The sequence below is a fragment of the Pyxicephalus adspersus genome, chromosome 6 (assembly GCF_032062135.1).
Source record: "Pyxicephalus adspersus chromosome 6, UCB_Pads_2.0, whole genome shotgun sequence".
NCBI classification, from domain to species: Eukaryota; Metazoa; Chordata; class Amphibia; order Anura; family Pyxicephalidae; genus Pyxicephalus; species Pyxicephalus adspersus.
The window spans coordinates 629,112-640,155 of NC_092863.1; positions in this window are offsets into that span (position 1 = coordinate 629,112).

Sequence of the window (11,044 nt, forward strand, 5' to 3'; positions counted from 1 at the left end):
ACAGGGTCACCAGCTGTCCCTCAGGAGCTCACAATCTAATGTCCCCACCATGTTCATATGTCATTATCACAGCCTAAGAGCGATTTGGGGGAAGCTAATCAACCTAACTGCATGTTTTGGGATGTGGGAGGAAACCGGAGTACCCAGAGGAATCCACACAAACACAGGGAGAACCTACAAACTCCATGCAGATAGTGTCTTGGGACAAAATGGTTTTGTGTAAGGTGACTTTTTTTTTTTTACAATAAGATAATGACAGGTCCACTTTTTTGGTTGAATTTTGTGTAGCTGCCATTACACAACATGGGAAGGTTTGTATTAGTTTGTACCTTGGATTTTGCTCTCTGCTAATGTATACGTAGATTCTGCACCTCGCGCCATCTTTTCTTATGGAAGCTTTGGAGATGGGCCACCCCGGCATCTTGTTTGGAGCTCCCCAGTCTGGCCGGCTGAGCATGAAATAAAGAAATGTAATGATGGATCTCTTCTTCTTGGGTTTCATATAACTGTCTGGAAAGTGGACATCTGACTTAGTAGAAGAGAATTTGTGCTCTGTGCTGGATCCAAATTGTTGGCCAGTTGGTTCTTGGGCTGGGTTGTGACTCCTGGGGCCCCGTATTTGTCATTGGTATCTTTAGATTTGGGTGCATGCATTGGGTTGAATTCCCTCTACACATCTGACTGTCATCACCAGATTCACCAAAACCCAACTGGATAAAGGAGGCCCCGAGGAAAGTTAGATATTTTCTCTCATCACCCAGGGTTCTCCCGTCACTCTTGTGTGATCGCTTCTCATTAGGAGTCTTTGGAGATATTGGGCCAGATTTATTAAAGCTCCCCAAGGCTGGAGAGGATACACATTATTCAGTGAAGCTGGGTGATCCAGCAAACCTAGAATGTATACATTGTTTTTGTTATTGGCATGGAGCAGCCATGATGGTTTACTCTCTAACACCAGACCATTCCAGGAATCTGATTTATATTATTGCACCTTGCACCTCCGGCCCTTGCATCATCACGGAATATTTCCTGCACAGCATTTTGCCCCATTTAACCCCACTAAAGGAACCTTCAGGATTCCTGACCCAACCTAAAGACAATCTCAAGTCATGGAGTGAATGTCAGATGGGAATGTGTATTGTGGCCCCTGGATCACGGCCTGATCCAAGCAGTAAAGAGAAGCTTCTAATGATTGTTCCCTTCAGCAATGAGGGGGTGAGGGGTTCCTGTCTGTAGATTTCTTATTAGTGGAACCTTCCCTATGTGACAAGAAAGTTGCAGACGTTATAAGACGCTTCCTTCAAGCTGACCCATTAAAGCACAGAATATGCCGGGAATTCCCCTTTGACATGCAGTTAGCGCAGGTTTCCCTCATTTGACCAGTGCCGTCCTCCAGTCAGCCCTCCGGCCCTTTTGATAAATGCCCAAATTGCCCTACAGCCAGAAAATAATTTCTTATTGTGATTCTTGCAGCTAGAACAAACAAGGAGTTCAGGTAGTTAATTTATGTTTTGTATACTCGTCTGATTCCGCTCTCTTTATCTGTACACCTCCCCCCTCCTCCGCATTGAACGCGACAGTCTCCTGACTGCAGAAACATCTGTGAGAACGCCGCTCGACGGCAAACTAACAACCGCTGGGCCGCTATCACAGCCCGGCCTTTCATGTGGCTCCGCCACGTAATGATGTTAGGATCTAATCAGCCTTCAATGTCGGCCTCTCCCTGTGAACGCAGCGGAGACCCAACGGCGGGGAACCCTTTGACGTTTAGTTATAAACAAACTCTGCAAAGGTCTGCGGCAGCAAAATAATAAGATTCCCCGCGTTAAAACCATCAAATTACTCCGACACAGGCCTGTCCATCAACCAAAAAATCAGGATTACCATATATAAAGAACCTTCAACTTCAACGACAATTCAAAGAGCAATGTACAATGATATACACCGACGAGTTATCACGTTTAGACTTTATGTTTCATTTATATCTTCTTATTTATCATCTTTCTGCTTTGCAATCATTTTATTTACTATCCTAATGTCATTTCTTATGTTTTTATTTTATTATTCTCTTTTTTGTTTTTTTATCAACTTTTACATATTAACTTGAAACCTATGCGTCATTACGTCGTCTGTATCATCTTTATACTTTATGTATTATATATTATTTGTGCTTCTGTTCCTGCAATGATCGATCTTAATATTCCACACTAACCAAATTCTTTGCATCCTCTTTTTACACTCCCAGAATAAAATCAATAAAGTGACTAAGGTATCGCCTTGTTTTTGTGTTCTAAATATCGGTTAGTTGCAGTTTGCCGGCCACATGTTGGCCATAGTTCGGCCATTTTTGTCCCCATTAATCAGTTTATGTTTGGCCAGACGCGGGATATCTGTCCTTCCGCAGGCGTTGGGTCAAGCGATAGCATCGAGCGCGGAGCCCAGACACGGCTAATCCCCCGAAGCTTTATACGCGCACACCAAGCCGGCTACACATCCTTTAATCGGATTTTCCAGGACCCGGGGTCCTATTTAATTGGATCTAGGAGTTTAAACTTCACTACAAAGATAACCTGCACACAGATAACGTTTTTACTTTCTCTTTATTTTTCCCCGGTATAGAGATAGCGGAATGGCCCTTGCTGCGCCGTGTGGGGTTGGCGGAGGCGGAGGGGTTAAAAGATGAGCCATGGCTGCTGTGAAATTCTTTAAAGAAGAAAATTGTCCCCAAGCAAAAAAATCCAGCGCAGAAGGGGGACTCCCCCCAGGAAAACACAGGCGTTTGAAGTGGGACCCCCAGTTGTGTGAATTCTTTGAAGGGATCTTCTTGTCTTCTTAATGCCGAGCCTTTGATGTGCCACGGAAGAACACTTTGTAATTATGAGCAGTTTTTTTTATTAGATATAAAAAATATCCATGTATATAATTCAGGGGATCCGCAAATGTACCGCGCCATTGTTTTGTTGGGATGGCGACATGGCCGCTCACCGGATCCTTATACTTATTTATAAGAAATGTTACTGTCCCCCCAAAATAAAAGGGGGGAGGGGGGTATAAATGTGGTGGGAGCTGATAACCAGCGCACAGCTGACTTCCTGTCTGATGACAAAGTGTCGCATTAAACCTACTTTTGCCCAAAATGGCTGTTAAGGTAGAGCCCCGCTTTATATAATGTGTAACGTACATTGATGTGATAGTTATATGTCAATCTATTGGAACTTATGTACCGGTGCCGGGGTGTTACATGCAGGTTCATGTCTGATTTTATTATTAATATTATTACACAGTATTTATATAGCTCTGACATATTATGCAGCGCAGTACAAGGTCCATAATCATGTGACTAGCTGTCCTACAAAGGAGCTGACAATCTAATGTCCCCCCATAGTTATATGTTGAGGTGTTTTGTCTGTAATGAACCCAGGACTGGCAGCGATACAACCAATAGGCCGGATAGCGGGAGGACGATGGCGCCTCCATAATATACATAACTGATATCGGTGACAACCCGGTGATGGCAAATCCTAATGATTACCAGGGGGGTCATGGATGTGTTTCCAGGAGGGGTCCTGTCCGGGGGTTTAGTTTTGGGAGGTCAGAGTTTGGTTACAGATAAAAGTTTTCAGTGCTTCTCCCCGGGATTTCCCTTTAGAAACCATTGCAGGGCTCCGCAGACATTTCTGTTATTTATTGTCCGATTCTTCTGATAATTCTTTATTCTAAGCGGAGGTGCTGGCCGGAGACCTTTGTCCCTTCCTAGACCTAAACCTTTCACACAATGAAACCAACTTATGTTTATTGAGCCCGGGAACGATGTTTGATGGAGCAAAGTGAGCGGCTAATTCTCCGCTTCCCTTTCATCTGCGCTGCGCACCGTGCTCCTGGGGGGAGGGGAATCGTCCGCCGCACCTTATTACAAATGCTAATAAGCCCCTCATCCCTGTCCTGCCGCATGGCTGCAGGGGCTCCGCATGGCGGCAGGGGCTCCGCATGTCCATTGTTTGTCATGGAACTGGAACACCCAACCCACTCCGTGCAGCGGGCCCCACAGCCCCCCACCAGGCCCTCACACTTAATTTGGGATTGTTGTATAGGGAAGACGACGCACCTCAGCTACCTGGAAGGCCGACTTCTATCCAATGCCAGCGCTCTAATTTATTTCTGTCTCTTAGGGACACCGTGCTCACATCTCCGCGCTTCAGTTCCCAACTCCGCCCACCTGTCCCGGAATTTATCAGCCAGGCCCCTCTCCATGGAGTTTGCAGGTTCTCCCCGTGTCTGCGTGCGTTTCCTCCGGGGACTCCGGTCTTCTCCCACATTCCAAAAACATAGAATTAGGTTATTGGCTTCCCCCCAAAATTGTCCTTAAACTGTGATAATGACATATGACTATGGGGGGGACATTAGATTGTGAGCTGCATTGAGGGACAGCTAGTCACATGACTATGGGCTGTGTACTGCGCTGCGTAATATGATGGCGCTATATAAATACTTTGTAAGAATATTGTATATTCTGCAGATTTCTTTATCAGGTCCCTGTATAGAGATCTGCAGAGCATTGCACCCTCCCATCCCCCCTGACAGATACATATTGTATATTCGGCAGAATATTCCATCACTGACCCCTCTAGAGATCTGCAGAACATTGCACCCTCCCATCCCCCCTGACAGATACATATTGTATATTCTGCAGAACATTGCACACTCCCATCCCCCCTGACAGATACATATTGTATATTCTGCAGAACATTGCACCCTCCCATCCCCCCTGACAGATACATATTGTATATTCTGCAGATTATTATATCAGAGATCTGCAGAGCATTGCACCCTCCCATCCCCCCCGACATACATATTGTAAATTCTGCAGATTATTCCTTCCCTGAGATCTGCAGAGCATTGCACCCCTGACATAATGCTATGGATGTATTCTGCAGATGATTACATGCGTATTGTTGCTCTGTATAGATAATGTATACATTGTGGGCTGGGTATTTATATATATGTATAATAAGGACGCGGCGTTGGCGCTTTTTCTTGGGATGAGTGCGGAGTGATTAGAATGTAAATGGGGCGTCCCGGGGAGTTCTGACCCTCTCTATCGGCTATAGGAAGACGTTACACATTAAAATATTTCGCCGGCGAGATCACAAAGACATCTGAGGCGCTCCCAGGCTTTCTTCCCGCAGCTTGCGTCGCTCACATCCGTCGCCCATATGTTCTTTATTTCTGTGTGTCATTTCAAAGCATTGCGTTGGATTGTAAAGCGCAATATATTCCATTCATCAACAGATCATGCTGAGGAATGATCTGCGGCGGAGAGGTCGCCCGTCTTATCTTCATCTCAGAGAAATTGGCGAATATTTAGATTTCTCGCCTCCCTTCCCGTCTCCCTCATTTTCCTTTTTGTACATTTGTAAACTTTTTCTCTTTGGGCCCCTTGTTGTTTTATTGCTCCCTGGCTCTTTAGTCTCCCATTGTTAGCGGTGTTTGATTGGCCTTCCTGGGGTCGCTCTTTGCCGTCTATAGATATTCACACATACGGGATTTGGGATTTCATATATTGCAGGGTGTTGCTGCTTCTTGTGTTGCCCTGCTGCGGTGTTTGGCAGCAATGTTGTTACCAGGCTGGAGGATGGCACTACTGTGATCAGCATGGGATTATCCCTCCGAGGGTTCTCCGCTATCTCCAGAAACCAACCAACAAATATTGGGGAGCCACCATAAAGCTGTGCAGCAGCACGAGGGCCCCTGCCATCCCTAGGGACCCATTGTGCTTTTGCTGCAATGCTCGGCCCCTCTCCTCCATGGATATTATTCATGATTTCAGGTAAGTCCTTCCCAGACGTCCCATGGACAATGGCGGTCAGAATTTCCTCAAGCCAACCAACCGTCCCACCACAGCTGGCCTTCCGTTCTGCTCACCACAAACAAGATGGCGGCTAAACACGGTGATGTACAACCTGGGGAACAAAGATTTACATGAATGAGTCCAGGTAATAGATGGTGACCCTGGATGATGCCTGAACAAAGATGGCTGCATCCAACTGGGAAGCCGATGAAGATGTCGGGGAGTACAGTCTACAAAATGTTAGATTAAAGCTGCGTACACACTTGCAATTTTTGTCGTTGGAAAGGATCTTTCACGATCCTTTCCAACGACAAAGGACTACACGATCCATGAACGAGCTCTGTACATACAGCACCGTTCATGCTCTATGGAGGGGGGAGGGGGAGAGCGACGGAGCGGCACCCTGCTGCGCGCTCTCCCCTTCCCTTTCATTAGGATCGGCTGTCGTCCATCGTCCGTGGATCCGGCAGGTCGGTCGTCCGGACGATGGACGACACCGACTGTACACACGCCAGATTTTCGCCCAATATCTGTCCAATGCCGATTATCGGGCGATAAAAATCTGACGTGTGTACGCTGCTTCTCATTACACCTGAAATGAAATATCTGATGACAGGTCCACTTTAGGTTTCATTCTTTTCAGACCTGTGCCTTTCATCTTCCTTGGAGTTGGTGAAAGGGTGAAGTCAGCACGCGGCGTCCCTCCATAGTGGCGTATTTAGGGCTCCGGTGATAAATACATTCCGCCACAAGGATCATCAGAACGGGCCCTTGAAAGGGATATGCTAATTTCAAAGGATTGGGAGACTTCAAAACAAAAGGCAGAATATAGCCACAGGATCTCCACGTCTGAAGTGCTCCATCCGGGGCGCCAGTTACGTCTTCAGCGAAGAGCGCCAAATGAAAGCGGCCGGGCATCAAAGGGGCACGGAGGGAGCGGCCCGTAATTTCCCATCACTTTTAATAAAGGTTATCGCCGCTGTTATAGCCAATCAAACAGAAAGCGGCCCCAGAAAAGGTGCGTTTAGGGCTCTTTTTATGATTTTTTTGCTCTTTTTAAAGAGGCCGGCAATGATTTTGATTAAGAGCGCGCGGCGGATCAAAGCGGCTGTAATAAAGCTTCGTAGAGTGAAGGACCTGTCCCTTCTCTCTGCGTTTTCAAAGTCGCCGCATTTATTGCTTGTAAACTTTGTTTTTTGATGTTGGGGGAATATTTCAGGCTGGATGAGAGATCAGAAAAAAGGATCTAAAAAGGGATTTTTGCTCCATAAATGAAGGACGACGTAAAATTGGGATCAGAGCATTGGGGGGAGCACGGGGGCCCCGCAGATGTGTCTTCACATGGCACGGCCTCATTAATTCTCTACGTTCACCGCCTTATCCCCTTCACATGGGCGCCACCTCCGTCAGACAGATCGGGGGGACGAGGAGAGGATTCTGAAAGGATGGGCCCATTGGGGATTCATATTGGGGCCATGGGAGATGGACAGCTACATAGCACTCTGTCCTCCACCACCACTACATGTCACCACCAAGAGATCACAATGTTGTCCGCCATATTGCACCGGCCTCCTCTCTGTGAAATTGTCCCCTTTACCCCGGCCCAGGGTCACAGCCTTCCATTATGTGTCTCTTCCAGCATTATCCCTTCCAGCAGGCCACCCAGCTCCCTAAATCCTGATTGTTACTCCATTTCTCCTATTCCAAGCCCAGGTGTGTTCCCGGCTTCCAGCTCTTCCACCTCTGAGCCGTTTGCACCCTCACCCTCCAATTACCACACTGAGGGAGATGGACTGTACGGAGTCATGTCACCAGATGCTGCAGTGACTCTGAGAAGCCCCAACAAAAGCCGGGATCTGGATGTAAGATGTGAAACTCAGATTATGATAGAATATGTGACCCCAAACACCAATCTTCTGGTCAGCCAGGGGTGTATATCCCCAAAGGGCAATGTTTTACTGGTCGGCCTTAGTGAAATAGCATCCCATACATTGTGAGAGCTGTATGATGCACTATACATTATATGCAATGATGAGGAGCCGGCTATAGATATCTTGGGATACCCATACCCCTTCATATGCCATGGCGCAGACTGCTTTGCAAGGATGAGGAGCAGCGACCAAGTCATTGTATGATCTCTGTGTTCCATAATATCCATCATCAGAGGTTGCTGGGTACCTGTCGGGCACAAGCAGGTACAAGGGGCAGCATGTCAGTGATTTTGAATGTCCGGGTGACGGCATTTTCCTGACTTTCCTCATTTGAGATGATTGAGATTTGTAACCCTCCTCTTTCCTCCGGCATAAAACTGTCATGGGGCACCGCACACAATTCTGGGGTTTTCTTATTTTTGCTGTCTTCTTATTTCCTTAGGAAGGATGAAGAAATAGGAAATCGCTGTACAGCGCCACAAATACACCGCCGGCTGAATGAAGTGACTCCAGCGATCAAAGCCGACTCTTCTTCTCTGGTTGACGTGATGGCGGTCTGGGGGTGAGCGGCTGCTACGCGAGAACTTTTCTGTTTGGTGTCATCAAGAAGGATGTCGGGGATTCCTGAGGATTAGGCCGCACTGTAACTAATGACATTACGGGGGCGAAACATGAAAAAGAAGCGCTCGTTCCCGACACGCACCCTTCTCTCCTATTAATTAGCACAGCGCATTGCCTCGCACACAACGTTACCATTTAGAAATTATCCTCGGACAGGGATATCATTCCCAGCAGGGGGGGGAATACTAATGAGAACTGTCTGAGGATACAAATCCATTTACTTCTTTCAGAAGAAGGAGAATGGGTTTGGAGAGTTTGGTGAGGGGTAACGCAGCTACCTCCTTGTCATTGCCCCGTGCGTCACATCTGATGAACAGGAGTTTGTGAAATAATAAGGTGCTTGGATCATCTAAACTTTGTAACAACAATGTAAAGAACTTCCACCATGCCGGCAGTTTCCTTTACAGATCTTTCACTGGCAGGCATAGACTTCCTATTGGTACAAACACATCTGCCAGTCTATGGTAAGCTGTATAATGTTATAATACGTGATACAAAGATGGTGCCAATGCCTACTTGGCTCACTTACCCTTCAGCTTTGCTTTATTGCTGCTGTAAATCCAGTAGAGGTTTGCTCTAATTCTATGGCTACACATGCACTGCCACTGAGCCACAGGGCCTTACCTCTGTCTCCATCTGGAGAGCCTTGACCCCTCTGGAACTGGAACTCCACCCTGGAAGTGCTGACTCCTTCTGCCCCTTTAGGGAGGAAACTGACCCCTTCTAGGAAGCTCCAACCCCATCCTGGAAGCATTGACCCCCTGTCATCCCATTCATGATGTGGCATCCTCTACTAGGGAGCTCGATCCCCATTCAAGTAGCTGTAACCCCACTCCTGGTCCCATTCAAAGAGCTCCAATCTCCTCTTATCCTATCCGGGGGGCATTGATCCATTTTGTCCCCATCTAGGATGCACTGACCCCCTCTATCCAAATTTATCCAGGCTCCTCCGACTCGATGGTATAACCCTTCTCATGTCCTTAGGATTACCCTCATGTACTGCATAGGAGTAACTGACAATTGTGCGTAGATACAAGTCCCGGCGTATCTTATCTGCCACAACCGGCCCCTGGCTGTTCAAGCAGCAAGATAATATAAATGTAAGTGTGTTCAGTCTGCCCTGATCACTGGCACCACTGAACCCCAATGAGGGACAATTAGTCCCAACATACCCAGTTAGTCCCCAGACTCCACAATTGGGGTTATTATACAACATGTTACCGATCCCCATCAGACTTCCCACTGTATGGGAGAAGCCACAGAACCCGCCACATTCACAACGTCCACTCCAAAGCATTTCATTACCACCACATGAGATTATCAAGGGGTGACGTCGTGATATTTTCTCAGGCCTAAAATTATCTTTGAATGAGTGCCTACATCAGGCATCTTCAAGATCCCCATCTCCTTCATCCGTCTCAATCTGGCCCGTTCCGCTCCTGTCTTAATGATTCGCACTGTCAAGCTCGTTAGAATTGAAGTGGCAATATTTGCTTCTCGTTCACTTTTAAGAGAAGATCCAAAACATCCTTTCATCTCAAGTTAAACAACAGGCTGTCAGAACACTCCAAGACACTTTCTTGTCTGCAACAGACCGGCGTGCACAGGTGGGTGGGTTCCCGCGCCGGATAACGATGTAAGGAAGCGTGGAACAGGGAACGGACTCAAGCTGCCTCTGAAACATTTATCTTGCCAGGAAGAGCGACTAAGCACAGTGTGATCCATTTTAATAGCTGCAAAATAATATGCAATATCACGTTAGCTTTCAAGCCTTTGATGGGCCAACTTCAAAACGGCCTTTTATTCCGCCGAACGGTTGATGTCCACTTACCGACCCGTTACAAAGTGACCTAATCAAACTCAATTAAAAAAGAGATATGAAATCGCAGCATCAGACGGGTCCGATTCTTGAGGAGGAGGGGAAGGAAGAAAAATCTAAATGAATCTATCGATTTTAAAACTTCTTTTGAGAAGCGCAGGCGCCTGTGGCTTCCTTGACTCGAGGATTCGGCTCGGGCGTTTGTGAACTCGGCTTGACGCGGGCTCCCTTTGGTGGAAACTGAAAGTTTGACAGATCTACTTAGAAAATCCGGCACAGAAAGTCTCGACTTTGCTCGCAATCAATGGAAGAGAGGCGCAGGAAGACGAAACGGAAGGCAGAGATGGAAGGAGCGACTGCTGACGCCATGTCGGTTTGCTGGGATTGAAGAGACGGGCGAATGTTGTCTTATATGTCACTGGCGTGCAATTAAACTTCACACAATGCCACTAACGGGTGGGGAACACTTGAAGGAGCTGCATCCAAAAAAGACCGGGCTGTGCATGCCAAATCCACCAAATTTTGTAAAATGCCCCACTTGGGAAAACTCCTCACGTGTAGATATGTCACCGACATGACAAACTATGCGACAAATTGGTCCTACGCTCACTATATCGCCACTTTTACAAAAGGACATGCACCAGAATATCGTATTGCCCGCCATTGCTGCAACCCTCACTGCTAACTTTGTCACAACGTGTGTCAGTGGTCAAACTATTCATGAGGTGTCACCAACTTGACACATTACAGGGTCAAGGTCCATGTCACCAGTGCCGTATATATATCGTTGTCACTTCCATTTCTTGTCACCGGTGCCATATATAT